The following is a 20,919-nucleotide window of genomic DNA, read 5'->3' on the forward strand; positions in this document are numbered from 1 at the left end:
AAAAATGCTTTTAAAAATAATTAGTTTTCTTTAAAAGCTTCAAGAAAGATTTAAAAATATGTTTAATTTAACAGAAAGAATTATAATCCATTATAAAATACTAAAAAAAAAGAAATGCATCATATTAAACACAATCTCCTTAAGAAAAAAATAAAGATATTTATTTTTAAAAAATTTTTTAGTAAACTAAAAATTTTTCTCAGAAAATATGTTGTATTATAATGAATTAAAGTAAACTTAAAACAATATACATACTATTATAATTTTATAATTTAAAAATTTATGATATAAAATATGTTTATTATTAAAATGTGAAATAATATATATTTATAAATAAGGTAAGGAAATATAATGAATAAATTTATCTAAATGAAAGGAATTTATGTGAAATAAAATGGTACATAACCAAGACAATTTTATATGCTATGAAAAATGATGGAATATAGTGATTGCATTGACAAATTATTACTGACAGTAACAATTATATGAATAATATGAATCATATGAATAATAATTAATTTATATATTTCATTATGTATATATAGAAGAAAAAATTGTTTTATATTTTTTGTAAAATCTATACAAACCAAGTTGAATATGCTATGCAGAAATGAAATTTTTTATAGTGGATATGATCTTTAAAATACAAATTTTTATTATATATATATTTAATTATTCTAAAAATTTATTTCGTAGTAATATTTTGTATTTTTGCAAAGGCGTATATTTTATTGTCAAAATATATTAAACAATTTTTCTTTTTTTTTCATTAAAAAAAAATTTTGTAAAATAAATATATTTTGAATATTCTTCTCATTTATTAATTTGCTTGTTTTACCAAGTGTAATGTAACCTTTAGCAAAGTCAGCCTTTATTTATGAAATCTTCATTTTGTTATCTAACTTGTGGATATACCTGAGAAAACCCCAGTTTTTTCTATTGATAAGTATTCCTTATACCGAAATACAGAAACGGAAAGTAACTCTTTCTAATCAATAGCGTTACTTTGTCATTGGTGGCCAAACTACATGATGACTGAATATTATGAATGGATCTGATATTTATTTAAAATTTTGTATTATAATAATATATTTAACTAGTTTTTTTTATATACAATTTTTTTTAGCTTATTTATTTATTTCAAGCATAACTTTAAAGTTTCAAAAATTTAAATAATATATTATAGGTATCTTTTAATTTGTTTAATGTCAATATATTAAATAAAATTAATGTTTTCAAACTTTATACAGTTCTTTATTGACTATATTATTAATATTAAATTTAATTTAGACTCTTTAATCAATACAATATTTATTATAGTATTTTTATAAATGGAGCTGTATGAGAAGGAATAATATAAGAAATGTTTAATTTTATAAAGAATCATGGTTATATTTAAATTTAGTTACTATATATTTGAAAATTGAAGAGGATTCTTATGATGCTTAATAATTATATTTAGAAAATAGACAAAGGTAAATAAATATAATAATTTTATATTTTATAAAATTATTATAAATACTTAAATTATAATGTTATTACTAATATATATATCTTAGATGCTAATATATATTATATTGCTATATTATTTTAATTCTATAATTTTATAATAATTACTTATCAATATTCAACTATTTATTTCACAAAACAAAAAATGATGTATTTTTTATAATGATTCGGATTATATAATTACAATGAATAGGATATGAAAAGAAAATTCTATTAATAAAATTGCCAGTTAATATTGAGATATATATATTTTAACAATTACAGGAATTTTATAAAATGTTAATTGTTTTAATTATATTTGAATGCATTTAAGAAACTACAATTAATTTTTAGTGTTATGATAATTCTTTGAAATCTTATAAAATCTGATTTCAATTTAGTCTGAAATACTATATATTATGTTCTCTGTATCTTAAAATTAGAAAATTCATTTTTCTAATTAAATAAATTAAATATATTTGTAGAGAATTATACGTTTGTTTGTATATTATATAATTTATTTATATTTTAATTATGTGAAGAAATATGTGCGTATTATATTTAACAAACCAAATTTATACATCTCCAAAAACAAATATTGTTGAAAAATATAAAGTTAATGACTTTTTCTTAAGATAAAATTCACAAAAGACTATCTAAATTTGAAGAATTGTCAAAATGGTTATTATAACAAAAGAATAAAAATGAATTAAATTGTCTTTTAATATGTTTGAAAGATAATTGATAGCTTAAAGATTACAAATTAAATTTTGTATATTTAAAACTATTTTGTATATGTATATTATTTATCATTTTTATGTAATAAAGTACAGACATAGATATATTTTGATATATTTATTGATTGGTATGTCTAATGCTAGTTTAGAAAATTTATATGTTGAGATTGGTATTATTTTAGATAGTGAATATTTGGTGAGGCAATAAAAGCTTCTTCATTAAGCTTATTTTATCAGAAATAAATTTTATTTATCATAACTATGGACTAAAATTTATTTGATTCAAGTTTTAAATTATTATAAAAAGATGTAAAAGAAGATATTGATACAGTACTGTATTAATAACTTCTGTATGTATCAATTAAAAAAAAATTACAGTTTAATATTTTACATTAATTATTAAATTTAATATTAAATTTATTTTCTATATTAAAAATATACAATTGCCTTCCTAAAAATATTTTTTAATTATTTGCTTTTATACATTTAATATACAATGATAATTTAATTATTTAATGATATTTAATAATATTTAAAGATGGTATATATTCATTATAAATTTTATTTCTTATTAATAAATTAACATTGTAATACGATTGCTTATTTAGTTCTACTATATTTTTGTTATAAAATGAGTTTTAACAAATACATTAAATTTATGTCTTAATAAATTTATATTTATAGATGATAATTAATTCTTTCAAGGTATGAAGTATAGTAAATTATTAACAACTCCTTTATACCAAAAGTCTTAAATATTCAATTAAATAATAATTGGATCAAATGGATATTTATAGTAGTACAAAATGGTTGATTGATTTTAAGGTTTTATTAGGTATTATGAAGTGGTACTATAAGTATTAATGGGCATAAATATGAAACATAAGATTTGTATTAATTAAATTTATTTATTAATTACATTTATATATTAAATTATGATCCAATTGTTACACAGATATTTTTTAAGATTTCTGCTGTATAATATGAAATATCTATCGTAGTTATATTTGTCCTTATTATAATATCAAGTAATATAATACATTTCTTCGTTTAAAATAAAGATTTTATACTTTTTCTAAATACATTTAATTTTTTTATTTATACACACATATACATACATATATTATTCAACTGAATTGACACAGTAGCTCAATTTAAGATATGTAATATATTTGTATTTATATAATAATAACAATATATTTTAAAAAAATAATATTGATACATAATTAAGAAATTTAATTTAATTTTATTTTAATTTAACCAGAAATTTTTATGTTAATTAATAATTGCTTGTTCAATTCTTAACAAGAATAAGATTCAGGTAAGTAATTTACTATATGTATAAACGTTGAATTTGTAACAAATGTTATTAGTCTAGTGGATAACGAAAATATATAATTGATTTTACATGTATTGTAAAATGTATGTAAAATCAATAATGACTAAATGAAGTAAAATTGAATATCGTAGTATAAGAATTGCATATAATTATTTTTCATAATTATACGAAAATATATTACAATTATTGTGGAAATTAAATTTTCGGAAGATTAAAAAAATATTAAGTGTATTTCATATTCTTATAGAACATCGTAATCAATTTTAAATTATTCAAATCATATTAATAATAATAATCGTATGTAAGTGAATTAAAAAGATTATTTAAATATTTTTTGGTTATGTTTACAAAACTTTTTAAATAAAACTAATAGTTAATATTATCCTGTCTGTATTTTATAACAAAAATAGACAATTAGTTATTCTTTTAATATAAATATAAGATATATAATTGCATTTCATTTTCTAACGTTTAACTCAATGATAATACGGATATTTCTTTATATATTAATGGTCTAGTAGCTATAACTACACTCGAAATTTGGCAGTTTGATGGGGCTGTATGGTGATGAAAATAATGATTAAATAATATAGGATAAATAAAAAAATCAGAGTAGATGTAAATTATTAAATGTTACTTATTATTTTTAAACTGACCATTTTGAATGTAAAATATTGTGATAGCCAATAGTATTTAGAATTTATATATATAATTTTATATTTAATTTTTTTTGTCTATGGTTTATAAATCATGGGAAAAGATTTTTTTTTAATTTTGTTTTGCATACGACTAAATTTGACTTGTTACTTTGGTATATAAGTAATTGTAGGCATATAAAGATTCACTGGAAGTTAATTATACAAAATATTGATTTATACATTATACATAATATGTTTAATAAAAATTATACACGAAAATTGTAGTGTAAAATTACATTAATTCACTATTAATATTCAAAAATTAATATAAGAATATTTTTATCTTTTTAAGTCTTAAATATGCGGTAATAAGATTTAAATTTTTTTTTATTATACATAAAATGTAACTTTATATTTTAAATTGTAAAATAACGTTAAATAAAATATTGGTAATTAAACATTATCCATCAGAGCCCTTAGTTATTAAATAAATGTTGTTAGATAAAAAATTTAATTGAATAAGACGTCAGAACTGGTAATTATTATAGTTGTTTAGTTCTAAGCTGAATTATTTTTTATTATTAATATATCTAATATTAATGTATGTTAATATTATAGATTTATGAAAAAAATGATTATTTTTCCATCTGCTAAAAATAGATGGTGATATTCAAAATTTATTAAAATTATAAATTTGAAATATAATGTTTTTTGTTAAAATTAAAATAAGTATGAATATTCTAGAAATTAATTTTTAAAGTAATATTGAAATATCAAATATCAAAATAATTAACCATAATAATTTAGAGAAAAACGTTGTACTGTATTTAGTTAGGAAAGAATAGTGTAATATAGTAGTTATGTAATATAATATAGTAGTTATGTAATTTGAAATCGTATATGCTTACGAATATCAAAAATTTGTTTATTCAATACACTTAAATTCTTAAACATAATTGTTATGATAATATTAAAGCTGCAATAAAAAAAAGATACATAAAAAGTTGATAAAAAATGAACAATATAGAAATTAAATATTAAAATTTTATCATAAAGTTAGGATATAATACATTGTTAATAATAAAACTTATTTGTAGTTGATAATAATTTTTGATAAAAAAATGTTGCACGATAATCTATTAAAAAAATCTGCAGTGTATTTTGAAATTAAATCTATATAATTTATGTACATATAATGGAATCTATTAAATTTAAAATGAAATCGGTTTTCATATACACAATATATCATACGATAAAGTAATTAAAATGCAATAACTAAAATATCGAAGTAGACCATTGAAGATATTTTTTGATAAAATAAAAGCTGAAAACCCGAATAATATATTATACAATTCATTAAATATTAAAAATTTAATATTTGATAGAGCAGCACTGATTTTTTATTGAATTATTCAAGTATTTTCATATTTATATATATATATATTAAAAAAAATGTAAAAGCCTGAAAATGAATATTTTAATATTTGATTAAATGTTATTCTTTTTAAATATTATATAATTTATAATGAATTATAAATAAATTGTATTAAACTAATTAATTATAAATTTTTTTTACAATCTTCATAAAAAAGGTTTAAATAATGTTTTCTACCACTTATATTTAACGTTTATAAAAATCTCATAAAATAAATAATACTTTGTGTAAAAAATTTTGTCTAAAATAATAATTTGTGAAATATTAAGTATTTCATGTATTTCAATTATACAAAGGTTTTTTATGAGCTGTAAATATAATTATAAAAAGTAAACGTCATCATGGATAGCGATTAAGTCATTAACATGATTTATTCGAAAAATTTCAGAAAGATTAGTTCTTTCGAAATTCTTTTATAATTTCTTAAATCGTTAGTAATAGAAGTTAAGTATTAAAGATTATTGAGTAAAAAGTTTTAAAGAATTAATGAAAGGTGTTATTTTATTATTATTTTTATACATTTTTACAACTTTTTACTGATAATTTGTGAAAGTTATAAATAGCTTTTTTGTTATAATAAAGTAATAAATATTTATATTTAATACATATTTTTTATTTTAATGTTCATTTAGTAGTTATTGTATTTTTTCTTAAGAAAAACAGAACTAAAAATTATTTTATTAAGTAATTTATGTAAATTATTAAACTATTTTGATTATGTATTATTATGTAAATTATATAAATTATTTTGATAATATTTTTCATTTATGTAATTGAACATAAAATAAGTAAAAAAAAAGTGCGTCTGCAAATCTCCAATTTCTGTAAGTGATACCTAGGGTTCAATGTGTTGCGATAGGACTTCACAGTCAAGTCCCTTACCTTTGTACGATATTTCTTTTCATTCTGGATTTGACTTGCCATTTCATGCTGGTGTCTTATTTCTTTCGTAAATTTTAAGCTGCATCATGGAAGCCCCATCATAGCCGCTGTCACACGCACAAGAGTCTTATGTCTAATCTTGTGCAGTGGCCAGCAGCTGCACTGAGGTCCATTACTTTTTGTAATTTTTTTACATATATTATACAATGACTTTTATTCATAATGATTTTGCATTTGAATAATGATTGTATTATAAACATATTATTGTATTATTGTAAATATCCAGAATTAATTTATTATAATATTAATATTTTAAATATAAAAACTAAATTGAACTCTATTTTTATTTATCTTAATCAATATAATAAAAAATGTATTTAGTAAAACCAGTGTTTCATAATTATATACACTTTATTTTTAGAAATGTGTAGAGTATAAATTTATTGATGTTAAAATAGAATAAGCTGAAATGCGTATTTAATATTACTTCAATATTAGAAGAATAGTATTAGTAAATATAATTAGTTAAAATATATTTGAGAATATTAAATTTGTAAAAAATGTAAGAGTTTGTTTAATTGCATAATATATAAAACATATAATATGCATATAAAATAAATTAATTTTTAAAATAAATGTTATACTATTCTTAATTTAAAAAAATATATAAATATATTATATAAAATATAAATATATAAAATGGCCTTATATATTGAAAAGTAAGTTGAAATAAATCAGTATAGATTTTTTTTTCTGCTGTTTTTTTAGAGTTTATGAATATTTTACTTATATCAAATTTTTTGAAAGAAAAATAAAAGTAAAATAAAGTTCTATACGTTTTATTCTCCCGAGGCATTTTAATTTATTTTATATATTTTATTGAATTAAGATGAAATATATTGGTTATTCTAATAATTTGTTATTGAATTTAGCTTGTGATGCAATGGTTATTTGTAATATTTATGTTTTTCTTTATTCTATAAAGAAAATTATTATTCTAATTATAATAAAGAAATTTTATAAATTCTGTAAAACTGTAAAAGAAATTTCATTATATAATATAATATATTTATAACCATGATCATTTGTAAACATTTCTATCTGGAAAGTATAACAAATATTTCAAATATACTTAAAAATATGAAAATAAAATTTGTTTCTACATTAACATTTATTTATTTACTTTTTCTCTATCAGCAAATATATATAGCTTATTATAGAGCTTGTAATGATACTTTAGGCACAATGTGGAGCACATCTGTGGCAGCTTCTACCTTTGTTACTACTTCCTTGATACAGCAATCGAAAAACTTTCTTGAATGAACATTCCGCTCTATGCAATTTATATGTAGTCGCCACCTAACGTATGTTCAATAGGTGAATGTATTCATTGGTATTGATTTTTTGCGCCACTAATAAAAATCTTCGGTTCGCGAGTTTAAATTTTCAAATCGTATATATTGACAAATTTTTTTAATATTTTTCAAACCAATCCATTATTTCTGGTTAAAAAATATTTTATCTACTATTATCATAATGATTACACTTATGATCTGAATTGAAAGATATAGGTATTATAAATTAGGTTTACCCTTTTATTTATCTTTACGTTGATATTGAAATTAATGAACTTCGTAGGAAGATGATGAAATAAATACTTTAAATATGTATTTTAATTAAAAAAATCATAATTTATTAACTTTTGCATGATGAATAAAACTGATTAAAATTCAATGTAAATCGACGGCAACGTTAAATATATATATATTATGTAATTCTGTAATCTTTTTTAGTAAATTACTGATATTTTAAATAGACAGTTTTAACAAACCTAAGTATAAATAATAAACTATTAAGATTTTTGTTCGATATGATTATTTGTAAAATATATATGCTTTTAAAATACAAAGTTCATTTCTGGATGAGATTTATTATTTTTAGCTGAAATGTCAAAATATAATATTATAGACTAATAGATTTTTATATTTATACATATGATACAATCTTTTAAAAATATATTCTAAAAATTGTAAATATTAGTCTTTTAATATTTTATAATCATAAATTATATTTATTATTTTTAAAATTAATAAATAATTGTATTCATAGAATTATATATTAAATAATTTTGTGTTGAAATTCAAACGTAAATAAAGTAAAATTAATAAGATGTTAAAATCCCACTTGTTTTGCAATCCTTTTACTGTGCATCAAAATACATTCGAAAATACGCATTTGTAAAAGGTCTAATATAAATTGTTATATAACTATATGTATTTCATTATCCATAAATACAATTATATTTAATTTCTATTCATAAAACTTTTTAACGAAAAGCTTTCTAATTTATTATCTAAATAATGATTACCTAGGACAATGAAATTGTATATTATTTGAATAAAACTGTAAAAATTAATAAAAAAATATATAAACATTTCAAATATTCAATTTTTTAAAATAAATTGTAACTATTCCTGTATCAAATTATTATTGTATTAATATTTTCATAGAGCATCAAAATAGACGTTAGTGTTTTATCTATTTAAAATTATATTAAAAACACTTATGTACTATTTACAGGTGTATAAATAAATTTTATTAAGAATCTTAGCTTTCTAATAATCATGAATATAAATAATATAAAAATAAAATTTTTGCAATAAATAAATAATAGTATATTGTAAATTATTAATAGTTCTCTGTCAATATCTGGTTAGTTTTCTAAACTTTAAATAAATTAAAGTAACCAAACAAGAATTTTAAATATAGTTGATATAGAATTTAATGTAAAATATAAAGAACAATGAAATAAAAAATCCATAGAGTAAATATCGAATTTCATTATTCCATTTTATTAAATATAACAATTTATGTGAAACATGAAGGTATATTTTTGATTTGATTATAATTGTATGATTATAATTATAATTATATAATTAACTATAATTGTATGATTATGATTATAATTATAATGAATGCTTACTATTTAAATTAAAGTATTTTAAATGTAAGTTATAGATTACATATTTTAATTTTAGTTTGAAATGTATTAGTTCTAATAAAAATAATATTTTTTATACGATCTAATATAAAATTTAATTAATTTGAATTTATGACATTATATTGATGTCTACGTGTATAAATAAATAAAATGTTTTGATATATGTAATTTTATATGCATAAAAATTATAAAATTTCAAATTTTTTAATAAATAATATAATGTATTGAAAATTATTAAAATAGCAAATGATTAAGTGAAATAGTAGCATTTTTCTAGACTAATATATTGAAGATCGTATCAGTCTATTAAATATAAGTTTATATGACTTACCAAAATAAAAAATTAATATTTAATTTTGCAATAATACTTTTATTTCCTATTAATAGGTAATTGTCATATTTTTTTAAAATAAAATAGATTCAAATTCAATTTTTAACATTTTAAATACTTTGATTTAAGATCCAGATATTTCTACACTTACGATACAAATTCTTGTGAGCCGTGCAATCTAAATTTGAGACAACTGAATTATTTCGATATAATTGATTGTTTCAATGTTTCGCACAATATATTAATAGAAGACACACACCCACTATTTAATCGGTATTTGATCGCGACTCACCTGTAGCTGAAGATATCTACTTTTTTTATTTATATGTTTTATTGTTAAACATTATTTTGAATAATTATTCGTATATTATTGTAGTTAATTTTTAACAAATTTTTGTTCAACTAATGAATTCTTATACATTATATTTAAATTTATACAGTTATACATGTTTTGTTTTAAAACAAAAAATCATGTTTATTACAATGTTAAATTATCATAATAGATACGTATTTTAATAAACGAATTTGAATGATTTAATATATATCATACATATGAATTTATTAAGTAAAGTTACCTGTGAAATTGCATTTAATATAATTCGACTTAGCTTCACAGTAAATTTTTTGACTATGCGCTTTATATCAATTACATAATATATTTTTAATAATTTATAGATTTATGTAATGTAAATACTACTTAAATAATATTCGAAAGAAGAATTTTTAATTAATAACGAAATGTTATTTATTCAGCATATTAAACGTATTAATAAAATTAAATGTAATTGTAAAACAATACAATCTTTTAATCTTTAATATATTATAAAAATATATAGATTGTATAAAGTTATAATCAATCCCCATTTTTTAATTATAATATATGATTGAAAGTAAAAATTTATAAAGCATTATTATAATAAACACTTTATAAATCATTCCTTCACTTTGTTATCCTGAAATGATATGAAGTTTTATTTTTTGGCAGATAAAAAATTAAGTGTGTATTTTTAAAGTAATTAACATTATTGAGATACTTTGCGTTAACTAATATAACTAATAATACTTTGTATTCTAATGATTATATATCTAATGATAGAAAAGTGCGATCACGAACCTCTTATTTCAAATAATAATTTAGTTTATTTAATTATGTCACTGACTGAACAAGAATTACATGAGTTTTTATAATTTTATTAACCTCTACACAATACTCTTACATTTGTACACTTAAAAATAATCTTCATGAATCCATTTTTAAGATAACTTAAAACTGAAAAATGAAACATGTATGCTTATATATTCGGTTGTTAAATGAAAAGAACACATATCAAACAGACTCTGTAGTAAAACTACCGGCTCTGTAACGCAACTGTACCGTCTTATATACTGGTGCTAACCCACGTGGTTAGCGTTAATCCGCCAGCCAATGGTGCGGTGTCATGAGAAACGACACAGCGCAATCCAATCACTGTAAATGACTGTTATACGAACGCCTACAGAGGCATGTGTAGATTTATAATGCGAAGTATAAATTCAAGATTTTCTTCCTGTTTTTGTGTGTTACAGATTCGTTTCTTAATTATTTAAAAGTAGTGGTAAATTTTTATTATGTTACTACTAATTTTTTTATGTTTCTGTTAATTTTATTAGGTAAATTGCTGGGTAATAATATTTATTGTATTATATAATAATATATATAAAAGATGATTGTATTATTAGTTGAGCTATAATTCTTTTTATCCATATTAATTGTAAGGTGAAAAATCAATATATAGATTATAACTGTATTTTCTTTACATTTATAATCTAGCTAGATATTTATTTAAAAAGTAAATCTATTTATATTCATTATTAATAATGATTGCATTAAAGTATATAAATATTATATAATGATTATATTCATGAATATTAAAATGAGAATATCATAGTATATATTAATATTAGTTTTTTTACAAATATTGAGAATATCAATAACATTAATTTTAAAAATAATATTTTTTCAATTAATAAAAGTAAATTAAACATATTTAATTATCTTTTTATACGTATGCACGTATAAAACTTTTATATTAACTTTTTTTTTTGTACCAAAAACGAATTGTTTAAAATTAAAATTTCTTAAAATCAGTACTAATATTTAATCATTTTAATTCAATATGTAAGTATTAATATTTATTTTAATTCGAGAAAATATAAAAGTTTTTTTATTTTTATTTAAAAATTACAATTAATTTAACATTAGATTATTGGATTGAAATATTGAATAAATCAACTAGGAAGTTTTTTTAAACAATAAAACAACCAATGTACGTATATTCTTAATAGTTGGACGTAATAAATTAAAATATGCAAAGTATCGATTAACATAATTATGTAAGAAGTATATATTAATACATATGTAGAAAAAATGAAAAATAATTTTATAAATATTAAGTCTTAATTCGTTTTTTCAAAAAGACTAATTATTTTAATATATATTTCTTAAGCGTGTATATAACAATTTTTTTCTTGAAATTCTATTAATAAAGTATTTATATTTGACACTTGTTTAAATAACTTGACAAATTATTTGTATATTTTATATAAAAATAAGAAAAAATTTGATTCTGTAGATTAAGAAGTTCTTTTTATTATACCAATGTTTACATATATAATTGTGGATTAATTGATTTAATACTGTATAAAATATTTATTTATTTACTTTATTTTATTTATTAAACTATATATTTATCTATTAATTAATTAAATTTTTTAATTACTTTAATGTATCAAAAAAATTCAGTCAAAAAAGTTTGAATATAAAGAGATAATATTCATACTTTTAAAAGATATGTATAGATATGAAAGTCTATAAAGATTTTTACACATTTACAATAACATAGCAGTTCTTATTAAGGTGGGGGTGTAAGTAATAGACTAGAATAAGTCTTAGTATTTCAGTAGGGCAACTAACGTTCCAGTTAAATTATTTTAATCCTTTAAAATACAAAATCTGCTTAAAATTACTTAAATATTTTTACATATTGAATATAATTACGAGTAGATAAGAATATAATTATCGAATATAACTCTTTACATTAATATTTCAATAAATCGAATATTTTCATATTTCTCCACTTATGTACTCTATATACTTTTCCATAAATGTTTCCACATCAACAAATATATATTGTAGGTTTTATTCCTCATACTTTTTTTAACTTTTCAATTTTTATACAGTAGTTTCAATAATAATATAAATATATGAATATTATTTTATAATCAATTTAAATATTAAATATTACTTTTTAAATATGATAACAGTATTTATCAAAAATAATTTAAAGTCGTTGGAATTAAGAATTTTATTAGATTGGAATGGTTGAAACTCAAAAGCCAGTGAAATAGTTATTGTAATAATATATTTTTTTGAACATTATGAACTAATAAAATACTTAGATAAAAATTATTAATTTGAAAAAATGGCAATGACAAAAATTATAATAAAATAAGTTCAAGTAGTAGATATTATGTACATATATTAAAGGATACATATCATGATTTATGGATAAAATTTATTGTAATTGACTTATTATACATCTTTGAATATTTTCTGATTTATTAATATTTAAATTTGTTATTATATGTCAATATATTATGTTACTTTTAAATTCTCCTATAAATTATCTTCAAAGCGTCTATAAAGATATAAATTTATATTTATATTTATATTTATAAAAATATAAGCAAGTTTATAAAATTATTTGTAACATAAAAATATACAATGTAGTGGAGTGTTTAATTTTAATTTAGCAACTAAAGAGCAGCTTTGACTTCATAAAAAGAAATATATTTTATAGTAATATTATAGCTGGTCGATATATATTTATAATAGGTACGTTGGTGCAGATTAACCTATAATATCTAGCTAAACATAATGCAGTTAACCTGCTATGGATTCCCGAATATAGGGAATCCGGAGCAATGAAAAGATAGACAGGCGAGTTAAAATAAAGTCTAAGTGACTGCAAGAAAAATATGACACAATAAAAATCCTCTTTCAAAAATAAAGCTATGTGGGAGCAATTCTCAAATAATTCATTAAATAAATAATTACAGGGGAAAGAACTGCATAAATCAAATATTACGAGGAAAGCAATTATTCTTTTAATTTAAAACAACAATAAAATATATAAACGAGATAAATTTAATATTGCTGATAAACTGGTTAACAGGATACCATTTAATCAATTATTAAGAAATTAAGAAACATAATAAGTAAAAAAAGCAAATGCTATGGATTGAATATCCGATAAGCGGAATACTTCTTTGCTGATGATTAATTATCGGCAATCTTTATTTGAATTCGCAAAGAATTAAAAAGAGAATTATATTTTGGTTCTTTTGATATAATTTAATTTCATCTATCATATTATTGAAGTTTTCAATAAATAATTGTGATACTAGTAAGTGATGTAAAGCTATTAACAAAAAGAACGTTAGTTCAGGTGTTTCATAAGAAATTTATATAAATTGCAATAATTATTGTTTATAGATTATTTAATATTTGTTAGTTTTAATGGAAATATAAAATAAAATTATTTCATTAAATTTTGAATACAATCTTAAAAATAATAAATTGTACTTAGATAATTAAGGATCGATATGCAATACTTTTTAGTATCCTGTGTTTATTTAATATTAGTAATTAAGTTTTCTGAAAAACTTGCGTACAAAATAAACTTAAATTGTGACTTGTTGATAAAAAATATTATATATTAAAATCAATTTTTGTTTTTAATTTATCTGCTTCCTTAGGAGAAGATATGAGAAATAAAAAATTAAGGCTTTCATTTATACATAATATATTTTTATAAATTTGAATTTTTTAGTTACATGATTTTTCGTAAATTTATGAATTATATCATAATAGATATTATTAAATTTGGTAATAAAACTTAGTTTTATAAAAAAATACAAATTTTCATTTGTATGAACATTTTTCAATGTTATTAAATTAAAAACATTTTTTTCAATTTCTTCAACTTATTAAAATAAACACTAATGTTAGACTATTTTTTTTTCAATCATACAGTTTATCATCTTATTTAATGATATTCATGAAAGAGATGAGTCTTCGAAACTGCCAAACAGCGAACTGGACGAATATTACTTATCTAATTCGTGAAAGAAAGGAACTATATGTTTTCTTAAATATTATGATTCTGCACGAGAATGACTCAAATATCAGGAATAGAAACAAGTACTATACTCTAATTTCGATTTTCTGTTACTCACTGCATTAAATTATGTGTATTATACAATGTAGTTTAAGAGATTAGTTTTTACTCTTATGTTTTATTTATGTTCTAAAATATTTTTTTCATGCATTCAATTGGAATATATAGCACTGGGAATTGCGATATTTATAACGATAAATGTGCTTTCAATTATGTTGGTAAATTTTTGGACATGGAAATATGCGAGTGGAAGTTATCGTAATTGAATGCAAAAATATTATTTCACAAATACTTTTCCATCAAGTATAGTTTCAAAAGTCATACTTTCGTTAAATATTGTAATTCAATTTTGAATATAAACAAAACTAAATAAAAAAATTTTAATCTCCTGTTTTTTCTTTTTCTAAATAATTATTTACATGCACTGACAAAACATCCACTTTATATATATATATATATATATATAGCAATGCATTTAATAAATAATTAAGAATTATAAAGTAAATTTTATAATACTTATGATTCCTAATTTTATATAAATATGTATTTAAATAAATATGTTGAAGACCTCAATAGAATGATGTAAGTTAAATACATAACATTTTTATAATAATTCGTAACTACTTTATTAACAGTTTACAAATTGAGAATTCGACAACAATTGCAGAAAAATAAAAATTTATAGTTATATACTATGAAGAGTATAACAATGTTAAGTTAGAAATTAAAAAAAATTATGACATGCGAAGAAGAACATATTGCAATATCAAAATATAATATCATTGTTATTTCAATAAATCCTACGAATAAAAATAGCAAAATAAAGAATTGAGGTTAACTGTAAAATTTATAGGCAAAGTCTCTCAAAGTGTATACATACGTAAAATTTAACAATGTGATGTAAAAATAATTGCATATGTATAATTCTTATATCATTTATGTAAATAAAATCATAAAATAGATCAAAATACTATTGAAATGTGTAAAAAAATTAACTCTAAAAAAAATAGATGGTATTGAGGTGATATAATAAATTGTAGTGAATAAAATTGTAATGTAAGCATTTGTTTAATTTTCTGATGAAAAGTTTAAGAAAATGGATATGTCCTCAATGGATCTCAGACTCAAAATGTTTTTTATTTATTTGTCCCTGCTTTATCCGGTAGAGTAATATTAGTCAAGTAAGCTCTTCGGCGGCACTTAACAGGATTCAGCTTAGTCTTTTCTATCCGAGGCTTCTCCCCTATCATCATAGTCTGTCTGCCTGCAACTGTGTATTTACTACTGCACTGGTCCGACTTAATTGTATCTGTCACTACTTATAATTTATTTAATGACATAAGTAAATAAAACGTCTTTATAATTTCATATTTATCTTTAAACTATTTAGATTCTGAAGATTATGCTATAGTGTGAAATTAATTTTATAATGACAACAAATTTAGATATTTTTAAAATTAACTACAATAACATATTAAAATAATTATTATCTTAAATTTTTTCGTTTTCGGTTTATTCTAAGTCTGGAAAAAATGAAAAAACCTATTACTATGTCGATACATACATTACAATTTCTGCTTTAAAATATAAATAAATCGTGATATTATGAAAATACAAACGCTTTAAAATTATTAATCTTTTAAGAATTAAGTGAAATAATTTTATTTGTAATATAATTAAATAAGTTTACTTTCCTTATATATATATATATATTATATTTAGATAGAAAATAATAAAAATTTATAATTATATATATATTTACATTTATTTATAATTAATAATAAGTAATACCTAACATTTAATTGACTTTATTTGAGACTCTAATTATATGATTTTACGAAAATTGAACGTTTTATCTATATTATAACTTATAAAATAAATACATATTTTGTTTTTGGTTCTAAATATAATTACTTATTTACAAGACAAATTTTATTAAATACAAAATGGAAAATATCAAAATTTTAATATATATATAAATGTAATTAACAAACTGTATTTTTTAAAAATATAATTTATAATAATGTTTGACATAAATTACTAATATATGAATGAACTATTGTTGCATAAATTTTTTTGAAATTTCTTTTATAAAAGCTAGTAAATGCTGCTCTTCAAGATGAATAAATTTTAGTAATAGTTAATAGTCAAATAAAAAAAATGATTTCATTAAATAATAAAAAAATCAATTTAAATATTACTTAATCAGAAAAAATATATAAATTTATTTTAATTCACTCAATAGATTAATTTTTATAATCAATAATATTTAAAAAATTGACTTATATACAAATTTTACACTTTTAGCTTGTTCTCATTTCTTTTAAATAATATATTAAATTAATCATTCCTGTGATATATTTAAATTGCAGAATGTATTTAAAATATTTTCATAAAAATACTTAGAAAATACAATTAACAAAAAATAAATTTATCAATTTACATTAGTACTAATTATAATAATAATTAGTAATAATAAATATTTTAATAGAATTTTTAGAATATTTATATAAATGATATAAATTTATGAATAAACAATGTAGTAACTATACTTACGAAGTAGGTAAATTTCATATTGTGCTGCATATTTAAGATGAGAAGTTTTTTTTAAGGAATCCAGTGCATGAGAAATCTTTGATAGATAATATTGAATCATTGGTTATACAGACAACCAGCTTAAGTTTTTGTCATATTTCATATCGCAAATCTGTAGTGAAATAAGACAGAAACATAAGACGGCTTGCCTATTTCAATTTTTCTTCTGTCTTGTTTTTCCGTATCTTAGATTGTTGAACAATGATAATAGTATATATATTTGTGCGTGTACAAGTTATGTTGTTGATTCTTCTCTCTTCTTTTCATTATCTAATTTTTCTTGAAAGTGATAAAAAATTTCTGATATTATATAAATAAGAATTTTGTAACATTCTGAAATTTTATATGAAAATAAAAATATTTTATCTTTGTATTAAATAGTATTAATTGTAAATACATTATACAATATTATATTATGTACATTATATTATATTATCATTTATTGTAATCAGTATATTTCACATCTTTATATGAAATAGTAGTTCTTATTAGTATGATAGGTAAGTGTACCGGTCGTTACATATTTTTTGTCGATCGTGTACCGACAAAGAGGGGAGGGAAGGTGCATAAGAAGCCCTTGTACTGCCTTTGGTAAACTGGATTAATCACAACCGGCCTCAGAGAAGCCAAGTAGAACGCATTGGCGTGGGTATAACACTACCTAGCCTAGATTATAATAATATCATGTTATAAATTGATTTTTGCTCAATTATTATTATCTATTAAACTGTAACACATTTTGGTATTTTATGGATTAATTTCATATTTTATTTTGTAATGTATGGACTGTAAATTGATTACATTTGGTAAAATGTAACCGATAAATATATAATAAATGAAATAAACGCAAATTATTGAAATGAGTTTTAAAGAATACGAGAATACTAATATTAGTAGGTTGAATTAATTTTATAAAGTGGTTATTAATGAAAAATGGTATGATATGCAATTATATATATACTAAATTGGATTTAATAATGGCATTTTATCACCCTTTTTCATATTTGCCATGTAAATACTTTTCTTTTATTCTTTTTGTCTTTTTTCTGATTAGTTATTCTTATTAAGTAACACTTATTAATTATAGTGATATGTAATTAGGTAACAATCAACTCATAAATACTATTTTTGACATAAAATATCCGGAAAATAAAATATACAAATCACTTGCTCGTTTAGAAATGTTAATTTATTGTGTTATTCACCTATATGAGTATTATAACGTTTAAATTGCACATGATAATATATTATATAAAAACAATTTTCTTATTAAGAGAAAAATTTGAATATATTTTTAGTTTTTATCTTAATTTATATTTAATTATAACTTAATCTATATTTAATATATTTTTACCAAGTTAATTACAACATTTTGATATAACAAGTATACATTTTAAGATTTTACTTCTTATATATGTATAAATTATTATATTATTTTAATATAAAACATATGATTATATCTATAAATTATTTATTACATAAATAAATTTTATAAATTTAAACATATTCAAATTAAAAAGAAATTTGTGTAATTTTTTTTCATAATCTATAGAATTTGTAAATTAAAAATTCCCTTAATATCTAAAAATTCACTAATTCAATTATTTATAAATTGGAGAAATTATATAATTTTTTGTAAATTAATTAATTATATTTTTTTTTATAAACTGTTTGTTTAAACTAAATTTCTATAGTGATAAAACTTTCGTGCTTATATGTAATTTTGATTACAATATTACTGCTAGAAATTGGCTTATAGTCTTAAATCTATATTTATGATAAAACACCAATTTATACACTTTTAAATACGGCTAAGATATCAAAAGTTACGTATATTTATTAAAAGCTAAAATATTTCTTAATGTCTTCTTTAGTTTTCATTTATACAATTTATATTATTATTTGTATGCGTAAATATAACATAATTACGCATTAAATAAAAATGTACATTTTTAGATATTAAACGAAAAGATTAACAAGATAAGATAAATATAAGAAACTATGGAATGAAATACGTTCTAAAGTTATTTACATTCATTCGTGTTTGAGATTTTTTTAAAAATAGTGCTGCACTAATGTATCAGTAATGATAATGAACTTATTAAGATTAAGAATTCATCCAATTTTGTGACGTTTAAACTCTCATAGTGAGATACTACACTCATCTCTCTCTCTCTCCCCTCCCCCCTCTTTATATATTTGTACTTATTACCACCAACACATCCGCTAAAAGAAATATAAATATTGCTTTTTATGAAGAAACTATAACTCACGCGTACTTCTGTCTACAAATATCTTTATATATGTGAGTATATCTTTTATTATTTGATATTTTTTAATGATCTATATATAATATATGATCATTTTGGTAATATAAAAAATTATATTTTCAAAGATGAAATATTAATGTTTTACAATGCATTTAATATTGACTTTAACTTGATATCAATAACAGCAAAAGAACAAATATAATATCATTTGATATTTTCTATCAATACATCTTTTTTTATAGGAAAAAAAATTTATATTGAGTTTTTAAATCAATTATTTAGAAATACTCTTATTTTTAGGATTCTTGTATTTTACAAATAAGGTGCCTAGATTAATGTACATCTTCATTAGTACGAACGCATTATAATAAATTAAATTTCATTTTTGAAAGCGAAAAAAAAATTAAAGCTATAACAAAAAATTATTCTCCATTATGCATTTTATTTTTTATATGCAAAATATGAATTCCAAATTTCAATGTATATCTTTACTAAATATTAAAGTATTTAAATTCTCATACATGTAAAGAAATAATACTAATATTGAAATATTATTTATATTTTAAAACTTGTTTAATTTAAAAAACCTGAATATTACTTTTAATTCAAAAGTATATCCAAAGTATATTTTTATTGAATATGCATACATATTTTACAATATATTATTTACAATTTCTTAATTTTTTGATATTAGAAGAATTTTTGTTATTTGCATAGTTATAATATAACCTTCGAAAAAAAATTTTTATTAAATACTGCAAAAGTTTTATACGGCAAGATACATACACAAAAATTATAACTATATAATATACATAATATAATAACGGACTTTATTGCAATTATGGTAAGCACATCTCGGTTTATAGACAATCAAGTAAATAGGGGGTTTCGACATTCGACATTCGTGCAAGCAAGCATCTTAAGTTTTGATTTCTTATAGCAGAAAATGTTTTATTAACAGATATTTCATTAAAAAATGTCAAA

Source organism: Ceratosolen solmsi, unplaced genomic scaffold (genome assembly GCF_000503995.2).
Source record: "Ceratosolen solmsi marchali unplaced genomic scaffold, CerSol_1.0 scaffold93, whole genome shotgun sequence".
Classification (NCBI taxonomy): domain Eukaryota; kingdom Metazoa; phylum Arthropoda; class Insecta; order Hymenoptera; family Agaonidae; genus Ceratosolen; species Ceratosolen solmsi.